At 42.2% G+C, this 10,508-nt stretch overlaps 1 long non-coding RNA gene across 2 annotated transcripts; it reads left to right on the top strand.

The window, feature by feature from the left end:
* LOC309476950 lies at positions 1–2,584 on the top strand. Of its 2 annotated transcripts, XR_014198429.1 has the most exons (4): positions 1–93; positions 1,087–1,167; positions 1,267–1,391; positions 1,512–2,584. It is a non-coding gene; the product is annotated as an uncharacterized lncRNA (long non-coding RNA). The 2 variants fall into 2 exon arrangements; XR_014198430.1 differs by lacking the exon at positions 1–93 and having other exon boundaries at positions 827–1,167; positions 1,512–2,581.
* The last annotated feature ends 7,924 nt before the right edge of the window (positions 2,585–10,508 follow it).

The following is a 10,508-nucleotide window of genomic DNA, read 5'->3' as shown; positions in this document are numbered from 1 at the left end:
AGTGAAGAAAGCTCCTCTCATGAGATTGCAACAGAAAGCAAGCAAGAGAACTGAAGAAGAAAGCAACAGAATGCTGAAGATGAATCCAGAATTGTGAGTGTCATTATATATATTTTTATTTTATTTTTTTTTATTATTACATGATGAATGAACATGAAAAATTTAAACCTGACTGGGCAACCACACAATGCCTTTGTTCAGACCTGGAATTTACATGTGTCTTGGGTGATTTATGTGTCTTTATTGCCATAATTCATGATGACACATCAATCACTATAACAAAAAGTGAAAGGGTTAGTTGACCCAAAAGTGTAAAATTGTTGTCATTTCTCACCCTCATGTCATGAAAAGACTTTCGTTTATCTTCGAAACTCAAATGAAGATATTTTAAATCCGAGCAATTTCTGTCCCTCCATTGACAGTCCACACAATTACCATTTTGATGCTTCAAAAAGTTGATAAAGAGATCCTAAAAATAACCCATATGAATTGAGCGGTTTAGTCCAAATTTTCGGAAGAGACTCGCTCGCTTTGTGATGAGATTGAATTTAGACTTTTATTCACGTATAAACATTAATCAACAAACATAAACAGAAGAAAAAGCAAATGTGGACTAAACTGCTTGGTTCATATGGATTAATTTTAAGATTAACTTTTTGAAGCATCAAAGTGGTAGTTGCGTAGCTGTCAGTGGAGGGACAGGAAGCTCTCAGATTTCATCAAAAATATCTTCATTTGTGTTTCAAAGACGAAAGAAAGTCTTGCAGGTTTTGGAACGACATGAGGGTGAGTAAATTACAGAATTTTTTTTTGGAGTGAAACTAACCCTTTAATAAAATAACGTGGCCTAGACCTCATCAGAACAATCGAATCTCAGTGCATCTTGGGTGCGTTTACACCTGTACTTCGAGTTGTTCACTTGTGCGTCACCCAAGATGAATGTTAATGCCAGGTGTGAACGGCACTACTCTGTGACTACACAATCATCTGAACAGAATGGATCATCTGAGAGAGATATGGTTGTCATTATGCTATGTAACTGTTTGATGATGGTTTTGTTTTGTTTGTTTTGATTTTTTTGGTTAGAAGACCTCAGCTACGTTCCTGAAAAGGCTTCTCCCAAGACCTTCAAGGACCTGATCGACTCTGCAGAATCTGCTATGAAAGGTGATGAAACTGATGATTCAGGTTAGACTATAGTTCAGAAAAAGATTATCTATACGCGTTCATGCATTTTTTGCTGAAGTTGTCACATCTGTTATTTAGAATGGGGCAGCGATCTTGCATCGATTCGTCTCCTCCTTGATTTGATTCTACCATCACCACAAGGCTGCAAGAGACCTGGATAGATGTCCTCATATCAAGCTGAACAACACCTTGTCTTCAAAAAGGTAAATTTGGACCTATTGTCTGCCTAAAAATATTGCCATTTGGGTTGATTGTATTGTGGAAAACTAATATAAAGACGGCCAATTGGAGAGCTGACTTTGTGTTATTTTTGTCTTTGGCAGGGACCAGCATACAAGAACACCTTGATTGCATTAAAGAGACCCCACAACGTACCTGCTCACTGCCGGTGATGATGATATGACAATAAACTCAAAGACTACTACTACCTGCTCGCTGATGGGACAAAGAGGAACTGCATTCATGGATGATACACAACTGTCAACAAGTAGTTTTCTGCAATCTTGTTCAAATCTACCTGTCATATTTGTTCATGTCTAGGCAAATTTGATTATTTTTTGCATTTAATTTTTTCCTTCTGTGCAACACCTCGTGAATGTGATAATTTGACCTTTACACATCTGGCATATGTTTTAAAGGAGCCATTTTGCCCATTTGCCCATATAAAATGATTTACCTAACTATGAGATGGCAAGATGAGAGAGGAAGGCACACACTTTTTTCTACATTTCTAGGCTGCATGGCTAGGTTATCAAGTTTAGCCTATATCATTCACAGGCATAGGCTAATGTTAAACTGAAATGTACTGTAACGTCGGTGCCTATGCACTACGGCTCTGACGCTGATGCATGCTGGGATTCTGGGAGAACTTTGGGGTTGTTTCGTGTGTGTTATGCCTTATTTACTGTTTATGTACGTGTTTTAGTGTAGCGTGATTACCCTTTTAATTCTACCCCGTGTGTGACCCTTCGTGTGTGGGTGGCTGTGTCCACCCCTGTGTGTGTAGCGTGTGTGTGTATTTGACTTTCCTATGTGTAGGCTACTGTGTTCGTGCCATGTTCTGCTCCCAATCCTTGACGACAGCTTGATTGAACAAATCATTGACTAAATCACAGTAGCATACTTTTACTTGTATTCTAGATGCCTTGACTCAACGTCTTACAACGGCAAACACCTATGACTTCGCTCAAGCTGTACAGAAGTGGCTGCGCTACGCCCCAGACCGAGCGGGAGGAGCTGGAAGACAGATGCAGCAGGAGTTAGCACGTTAGAAAAAAAAATAAATAATGAAATAATACAATAAAAATGATTGTTTAATTTTTAAAGAATGCGTGTGGTGTCATTTGTGCTAGTCTAGGTTATAGCCTAAAGGTATAGTTTCTATTTTCTATATTTTGCTAGCCCATCCTGGCTGTCGATAAAGCAGGATTATAGCCTAATAATAATGTTTTTAATATTATATAAAAATTACAGACCTTCAGATTAAACCTGTGGTATACTAAAACACCATTGAAGTTTTGTTGATATGCTGGGATTTCAACATTGTTTCAATATCCATTGTAATCGAAATACCATTGAAGAAAAATGAAACAAAAGCACGCACATCAGTCTCAAAAGGGTGCTCGACTAAGAAACCAACAAGTAGAAAATATAAAGTCGGCAACACCTAAGCTCCAAAATGATCAAAAATATTTATTTTCAAGACAGCTATCGCATAGCGTATGTTACGTTTCGAGCACGAGGCTCTTCATCAGATGAAGAGCCTGCGTGCTCGAAACGTAACATACGCTATGCGATAGCTGTCTTGAAAATAAATATTTTTGATAATTTTGGAGCTTAGGTGTTGCCGACTTTATATTTTCTACTAATCGAAATACCATTGAAATACTGCTGATCTCTAGGTATGATTTAAACGTTGTTTCAATGATAATAGAGGGTGCAACATGATGAAGAATCAACATCAGAGTTCGACGTTGATTCAATGACTTTATCGTTGACAGCGGGATGTTGATTTAACATCGTTTCAATTACTATTTGCTATCTGGGGATTCTACGCTCAAAAGACAACAAAAGAAACAGCTCAAGTGTGACTGAGGTAGTGATAGTAGCTTCTTGACGGGACGCTGTCACCTATCTTCAGGGAAGTATTGTATTGTTGTGTTTTCATGTTGGTTTCTCAGTGTCCGTGGAGGCGTGAAGTGTGTGCCAAGGGAATGACATCATCGACATCTTCCTCGAATCTGGCCCATTGATGGCGGAGCTTTCAGCAGAAGCGACAGCCCTTGCATGGCAAGCTATCTAGCTCACTTCCTGCTTGATAACAGTCACAAGGTTCTTCATTCAGAGTCCTTCGGGACAGAGCGTCAGCGTTGGAATGGTGTGTATCTGGCCTATGCTCAATGACAAAATTGTACTGACTGAGTTCTTCAAGCCACCTAGCCAGTTGGCCTTCTGGTCTCTTAAACCTGTATAGCCACGTCATATGGTGCGTTCACACCGGACGCGAATAGCGCGTCAGGCGCGAGTGATTTCAATGTTAAAGGCCAATTTATACTTCTGCGTCGAGTGTACGCCGTAGTGTACGTCGTAGGCTACGCACGTAGGCGACGCCGTCGTGAGCATTTATACTTCTGCGAATGTCTGTGTTGCTCTGCAGTTACACCGCCGAAACGCTAGTTGGCGCGGGTGGGTTTTAATGTTCCACTGTGTTTACATTCCTCGCGGCTGTTTTGAGTTTAGGTTTCTACGAGCAATGGCGACTTAAGGAGTCATACAGATGGCTGTATTTCCGCACTTCTTCAAGCAATCTCTCGGTCACTTGGTCTATTTCCATGGCTCTTCACTGATCTTCGGAATTTAAAAATGGCGGGCGGGCGGTGCAGAGTGCAGAAGATCATTCCGGAAATGCGTAGGTGGAAACGCGATGCTATCCAGCCGACCAATCACAGATCTTGCGGTCCGCGTCGCCGCGACGCGTAGTTACATTTTTGAGGAGGTGCGCGTCAGGGTACGGCGAAGGGTACGACGTATGGTACACGTCAATGCGTATGCTACGCCGTACCTTCTACGCGCACCCGACGCAGAAGTATAAATTGGCCTTAAGTCAATACAAAGACGCGTTAAGCCTGGTTTATACTCGACGCATCCGCACGAGCGCGAAGGTGCGCGCGGAAAATATGACGTCATCACGGTGTGGGCGGTCGCGCGCGTTGGGTGCGCAAGGGCCCATTTCGCCTGGCGGTGTGCACGGCAGATTTTGTAACAACGCGCGCGGCGCCGCATCTGAAGATGAACGACTTCGAGCCGAATCTGGCCGAGCTCGAACTTCTCACCACACCGGCACCCAGTTTGCACGTCTAAATTAGTTGCTTACATTTAAAAAATGAGCATTCAATAGCATAAAAAGTATTTTTAATGAACATAAAGGTCCATGTTTAATAAAAATGTTCACGAAACTTAATGAAATGTTTAGTGAAATTAGAAAATATGTTAGAGATTGTTAATTTAGTTATATTGTATACACATTCTCATATCCATATATTTCGTTTTATTTTCACGAGTAATAATCTCAGGGTTTACTGGGTTTTAAACGATTCTTTTTGTAGTGTGGTATTGGTGGTGGTGTACTAAAATAAACATTGTCACGTGTGTAGCTTTCTTCTTCTCACCGCTGATTCCTGATGGTTTAGAGGACAATTACTCGAGTCGCCCCCTATCGTTTCACGGAATAGTACAACGGCGAGCGCGTCAAGTATAAACGCCTCGTCCGTTTGCGGAGGTGCGCGCGCAGTCTGCGGAGACTCGCGCTGCGGAGCCAGGCGAAAGTATAACCAAGGCTTTAAGCGCGTTACGCGCGAATGTTTTATGTAGTGCTATTTGTGCATTCTCGCGTTTGACGCGAATTCGCGTCTGCCGCCCGAGTTGAAAAATCTGAACTTCTGCGTCAATTCGCGCCGCGTTAACCAATCAGGAGCCTGCTTGCTGCTGTCACGTGGTGAAGTGACAGTTTATAATGTTATTTTATGTTTGGCCTCAATAAATTATTTTGTAATATGACTACAATGCTTGGTGTGCAAAGCAAATCTTTCACATAAAAACTCGATTTCAATATTTGAGAGATACTCATTTTGTATTGAATGCTATTTATTCCATATCTATTCTAGATTATATGAAACATAATTATTCTAATGTAAAGACAACAAACACAATTTAGTGTATAAAAACTAAAATCACAGGACAGGTTTCACTTTTGGAGGCTGGCTCCATTTATTATCAAAACAAAAATAAATGACAGATTAGGTGGGTGCGGGCGAGGGTGAACCTCGCGCCGGGCTGTAGAGCGCGGGCTCGTCAGGCAGCGACCACTCGAGGCCGAGGCCTTACGGCCTACGCTGTCCTCGTCAGCGTCCTCACCGTTAGGTCCACCAAACCTAGCTCCTGGAGCAAATTGTGAAACTCCTGAAACCCTCTGGAGGGTCTGGTGACCCGAGTACAGTGACGATGTCCCCTACGCAGCTGTTTCTGCTCTCCAGAGCATATACGAGCGGTGACTCTCTCGATTAATGCTAATGCTAATGCTCGATAAACATCTAAAAAAGATGGCCGCCAACGGGTTTCGAAACTTTCGCCTCTGACGCGCGTAAATTTTGCTTCAAACTTTTGTTTTTACGCGCGTCAATTTCGCTCTTGACACGCGAATTAACACAAAGTGGTCAAGCGTCAAACTAGACGCGGCAGGCGCGAATTTGACGCGCTATTCGCGTCCGGTGTGAACGCAGCATTAGACTGCTGTGATCCGTCCTGAGTAAGAAGTTAGACCCCAGCAAATAGTGGCGGAACTGTCTTGTGAACCTGACTAGGAGTTCTTTCATCTGTAGCGTTTATACGCCCACGTATAAATCTAATTAATTATTATTCATAACGAATTATGATCAATAATTAATCATTTAATTATTTTCAGAATTTACTGTAGCAGAATCAATAGTATGATTAGTCTATCAGTTCATCCAATGAACAGAAAGCATAAACAGTTATTAACTCTAGGAAATATAATATCTTCCTGGCCAAGAAAGAAGAATCCCCCCCCCCCCCCCCTCCCCCTAACAGTAAATTAAGAACTAAATCCAGGGTAAGGTACTTAGATCGAAGTTCAAGACAATAAAATGTGTAAGCAGATAACACAAGTAATCTCTTTGTTCAAATACAAACAATACTTTATTGATTATATACTAACACATAAAACTAATATCTAACACAAACACACACACACACATTCATACGAGTTGCAGAAGGAAAAAGAGTAAGGAAAGATTACGTTTTAAGAGTGAGTTTAAGAGTGAGATGATGAAATCCCAAGTTTATGCACTTATAAGACATGACCTGGAACGAACCATCAATCATTCATTTAACCCTTCTATCGTTTCTTAGACAGGTTATTCAATTTATATCAATACACCAGTTCAGCTCTTAGTCTGGAGGTATACTTGCTTGTCTTTGCTTTTGGGGATTCCCTTTTGTTGCGTGAAAGGGGTTTTCTCGTTGGCTGGTGTCCTTGTGCCTGGGTCTGCGGCGGCCAGTCACGTGGTGTGCTGGCGGAATGAAAGTCTTTGTTTGAAGCTGGCTTTGCAGAAGAAACGTGGCTCGAAATCTTGTCGCAAAACTTAACTTAGAACCGAGACTCACAACGGAAAATAAAGGAAAACTTAGAAAAGAAAAGACAACTTAGACGAGAGTAGTAAGATGGCTTGAATAAAGCTGTTGAACCCGTTCTTCTGATCTTAATTTGGGTTCTTTGTCTCTGCGTTTACATGGTTACTCGTCTGGTTTAGATCTTCATCTTTTTCTGCCCATCTCTCTTGAGAGTGAGAGCAGAGCGTTTCTTGAGGGTGAACCCAGAGAGCGAGAGCACAGAGATAGAGAGCAGAGCTAGAGAGCTTTGTTTTGGGTCTAAGATTTTAAACTCAAAGTTTGTCCAACCTCCAGGATGAGTTCTGGCCAATTAGACACTGGCTAAATTTAGGAGGTGGCATTCTTTTCAGTTCTGATCGTAAATTATCTTATCTGGGGGTTTGTCTGTTCTCTCGCTCTTAAGCAGAGAGAACAGAGGCCACGGTTTAGACATGATTTCTAATTAAAAGAAGATCAAAACATATTACACAGATTTCATTCCAGCCAACTTACTAGTGGTGTTCGTAAGATAGCATTGATATGAAACAGTACACACTTTCAGTCACACACCTATAATAATTATAACAATTACATGAATTATATGGGATCAAGGCATATTAAATGGACACATATATCGTAGAAACACATAGAATGATGTATGATGTTTATAAGTCCATTGAGAAAATTGTTACTGAATGAGTTTTATGTATACTGTAGGAAAAATCTCAGTTTTCTGGTTTAGAGAGAAAAGGACTCTGTTTGTTCGTTCAGAGGTCCCAACGGGGAAGGGGTCAGGAATGTTGTGGGGGAAACAACATCTGCTGGTATCGATCCGTCTTGCAAACTATCGAAGTTGACCAGTTCTTCCTTCAGTTAACCAATAAAAGTCTTTGGTTACAGACTCTCTGGAGCCTGGGTGAGTTATGGCTCTGGGATGTGAAGACTCTTGTGTCAGACCTTGGTCTCTGTCTTTCTCTTAACCAATCAGTAATTTGGCAACAAAGCTAGCGTTGACCAGTTATGTGTTAGTGCTGGGGGCTCTTTTAAATAGCCAGACCGGTCGGCGCCTGGATCCCGTGACAAGATGGATGAGGATACGAAGTCCTGACCAAATCTTCCTCTTTGTTCATCGAGAAGCAGAGAGTTTGAATTAATATTCTGGACGAAGATTAGTCTGTGTTTGGTTCATACTCATTGTCGCTACACATCTTTACCATCATAAGTGTCAAGTTTAGCTTTAGGTCCATCTGGAGCTCTACCACGAGGGGTTGTGAGGTGATGGGTGGGCGCTGCAGCAGTTAAAGGTGTGTGGATGTTTGGGCCCAAGTTGAAAGAGCCATTAAAATGGCTGGGTCCCTGTGCATGGCGTCTAGGTCTCACATCAGGGCCAGGTGTGGAGGAAGTTGGACAAACTGGGCTCCGTACGTGTCTATCAATGACTGCGAGCTCAGCAGCAAAAAGCTGTTCAGCATCTGAAGGCCCTGTAGCATCTCCATCTTTCATAAGGGTTCTATCAGGGGCAGCTGCAAGTGTGGTAGACTCGTCATGTTGGTGGGGACTAGGGATGGGACGATACACTTAAACTCACGATACGATGCACCTCGATATGCCAGGGTCACGATACGATACGTCACGATACGATATCAAAAAAGAAAAAAAAAGAAAAAAATATTACTGTATAACAACTTATTTATTTTTGTTTCAGCTGCACACAGGGAAACACAAGGCCTAACTGGCCAAACACAAACAAGAACACTCCCTTAGTGCTGCTCTAATCCTAGGTGAAGTTATCTCAGGACTGGTTCTTCTTAAAAAAAACTAACATATCAACATGTTCTGGTGTAATCAGTGATCTTTGAGCAGACACAATGTCTCCTGCTGTGGAAAAGACACGCTCACTGGGCACTGACGTAGCAGGAGGTAGGCTTTGGCAAGGGGGGCAAGTATGGGGTAAGCATATACATTAACTTTCCACCACTCAAGTGGACTACTGTTGAGTGGGATAGGAATCCCATTTCTGTAGGAGAGTATCTCCATTTCAATCCCTCTGCTGGACTGCACTGTCTCAACAACAGTAGTGTAGGAGCTCCCAAGGAGATCTTCTAAAGCCGCGTTTCCACCGCAGGAACTTTCCCCAGGAACTAGGAACTTTGGGCTGGTACTCGATGTGTTTACACCGCAGGAACCAGGGTCTAAATGAAGTTCCGGGTAAATATTTCCCCCTCCGATAGTCCCTGCTCATGAGGTAGTACTTTTTCAAAGTTCAGGAACTTTCAGGGGTGGGACTTGTGCGCTGCACAAGCTGATTGGTTGTGTTCACGCCGCATTTTGGTTGGATGATTTTACACACAGCATTTTATTTATTTTTAACCTCCCTTTTTAAAAAATCTATTGCGGTTCGTGTTGTGGCTTCATGCAGTAAGAGTTGTCTGTCTGCAAATATGGAATTTAATTAAAAAAACTGGTGGACTGGCGACGAGTTTCAGGCTTTATTAAGGGTATTTGTGGAAGAGGAAACTTTCTGCGCGTTCGTCCCAGCCATCTCACGGTCAATGTCCGCAATAGCTGATAACATACAAATTTTATATCTAACGTTAGCATTACGAGCTTACTGAACACGCTTTATCAGTGCTCGTCTCTTTTCTGCCACAGCTTTTTTTATTAAGTCATTATGTTTACACATTGTCATCTATTGCAAGGCACTCCAAACCATGTTACAAATTTACTACAACAGGATTGAAATAGCGCTTTGAGGTTAGTAACAAACAACAATTTACAAGACTGTCACTATTTATGATTGATAGACGGGGTTCAGGCTTTTTTTAAGCGTATTTGCGAAAGAGGAAATTTTTGCGCGTTCGTCCCAGGCATCTCACAATAACTGATAACATACGTTGTCTAATTTTATACGCATACGAGCTTTCTGAACACGCTTTAGTATCAGTGCTCGTCTATTTTGTTTTGTTAATTACCTCGTTAGTAAACCAATAGTATAAATGCAGCACAGTTTGAATCTCCTTCATACTTATTATAAATGTGGCGCTCAAAACTGATTACTGTCCGTCGCAGACTGGGAGGAGCAGTTGCGCGCAGTTTACCTTCCCGGTACTTTAGACCAGACCGCGGTGTAAACGCAGAAAGCAACTGGTCTGGGGCAAAAAAAGTTCCTGGGAAAAAAGTTCCTGGGACAAATTGTTCCGGGTAATTTCGGTGGAAACGCGGCTTAACGCTGTCTTTTTTGGTGGGGGAGGCTGTGTCACGTCCTGCATCTGCCTTTCTCCTTCCACTGGCTCTTCCTGGCTCTGCTCTGCTCCCTGTGCTGCCTCAACCATGACCCTGGCCTGCTCTGCTGCTGCCCCTGATGTTGAAGCACTGGCCCTAGTGGTTCTTTCATCTATGTCACTGGTCTGAAATAAAATAAAACTAGCTCAAACATTTCTGTCTTTCAATCCTTCACTCCCTCCCTCTCTCACAGACACACGCACACAGAGACTCTCTCTCTCTCTCTCTCTCTCTCTCTCTCTCTCTCTCTCTCATCGACTAATAAAAAAACAAAAAAACAATTTGAGAAATAAGTTTTCGGGCTCTGGCCTACACATACAGAGTTACACACACGCGCAGGGCACCTCATTTTTTTTTCAATAAAAGTTAGC

This window comes from Leuciscus leuciscus (assembly GCF_965113295.1).
Source record: "Leuciscus leuciscus genome assembly, chromosome: 16".
In the NCBI taxonomy this organism is placed as follows: domain Eukaryota; kingdom Metazoa; phylum Chordata; class Actinopteri; order Cypriniformes; family Leuciscidae; genus Leuciscus; species Leuciscus leuciscus.
Note: the sequence above shows the minus strand (reverse complement) of the source record. Positions and strands in the feature narration are given on the sequence as shown.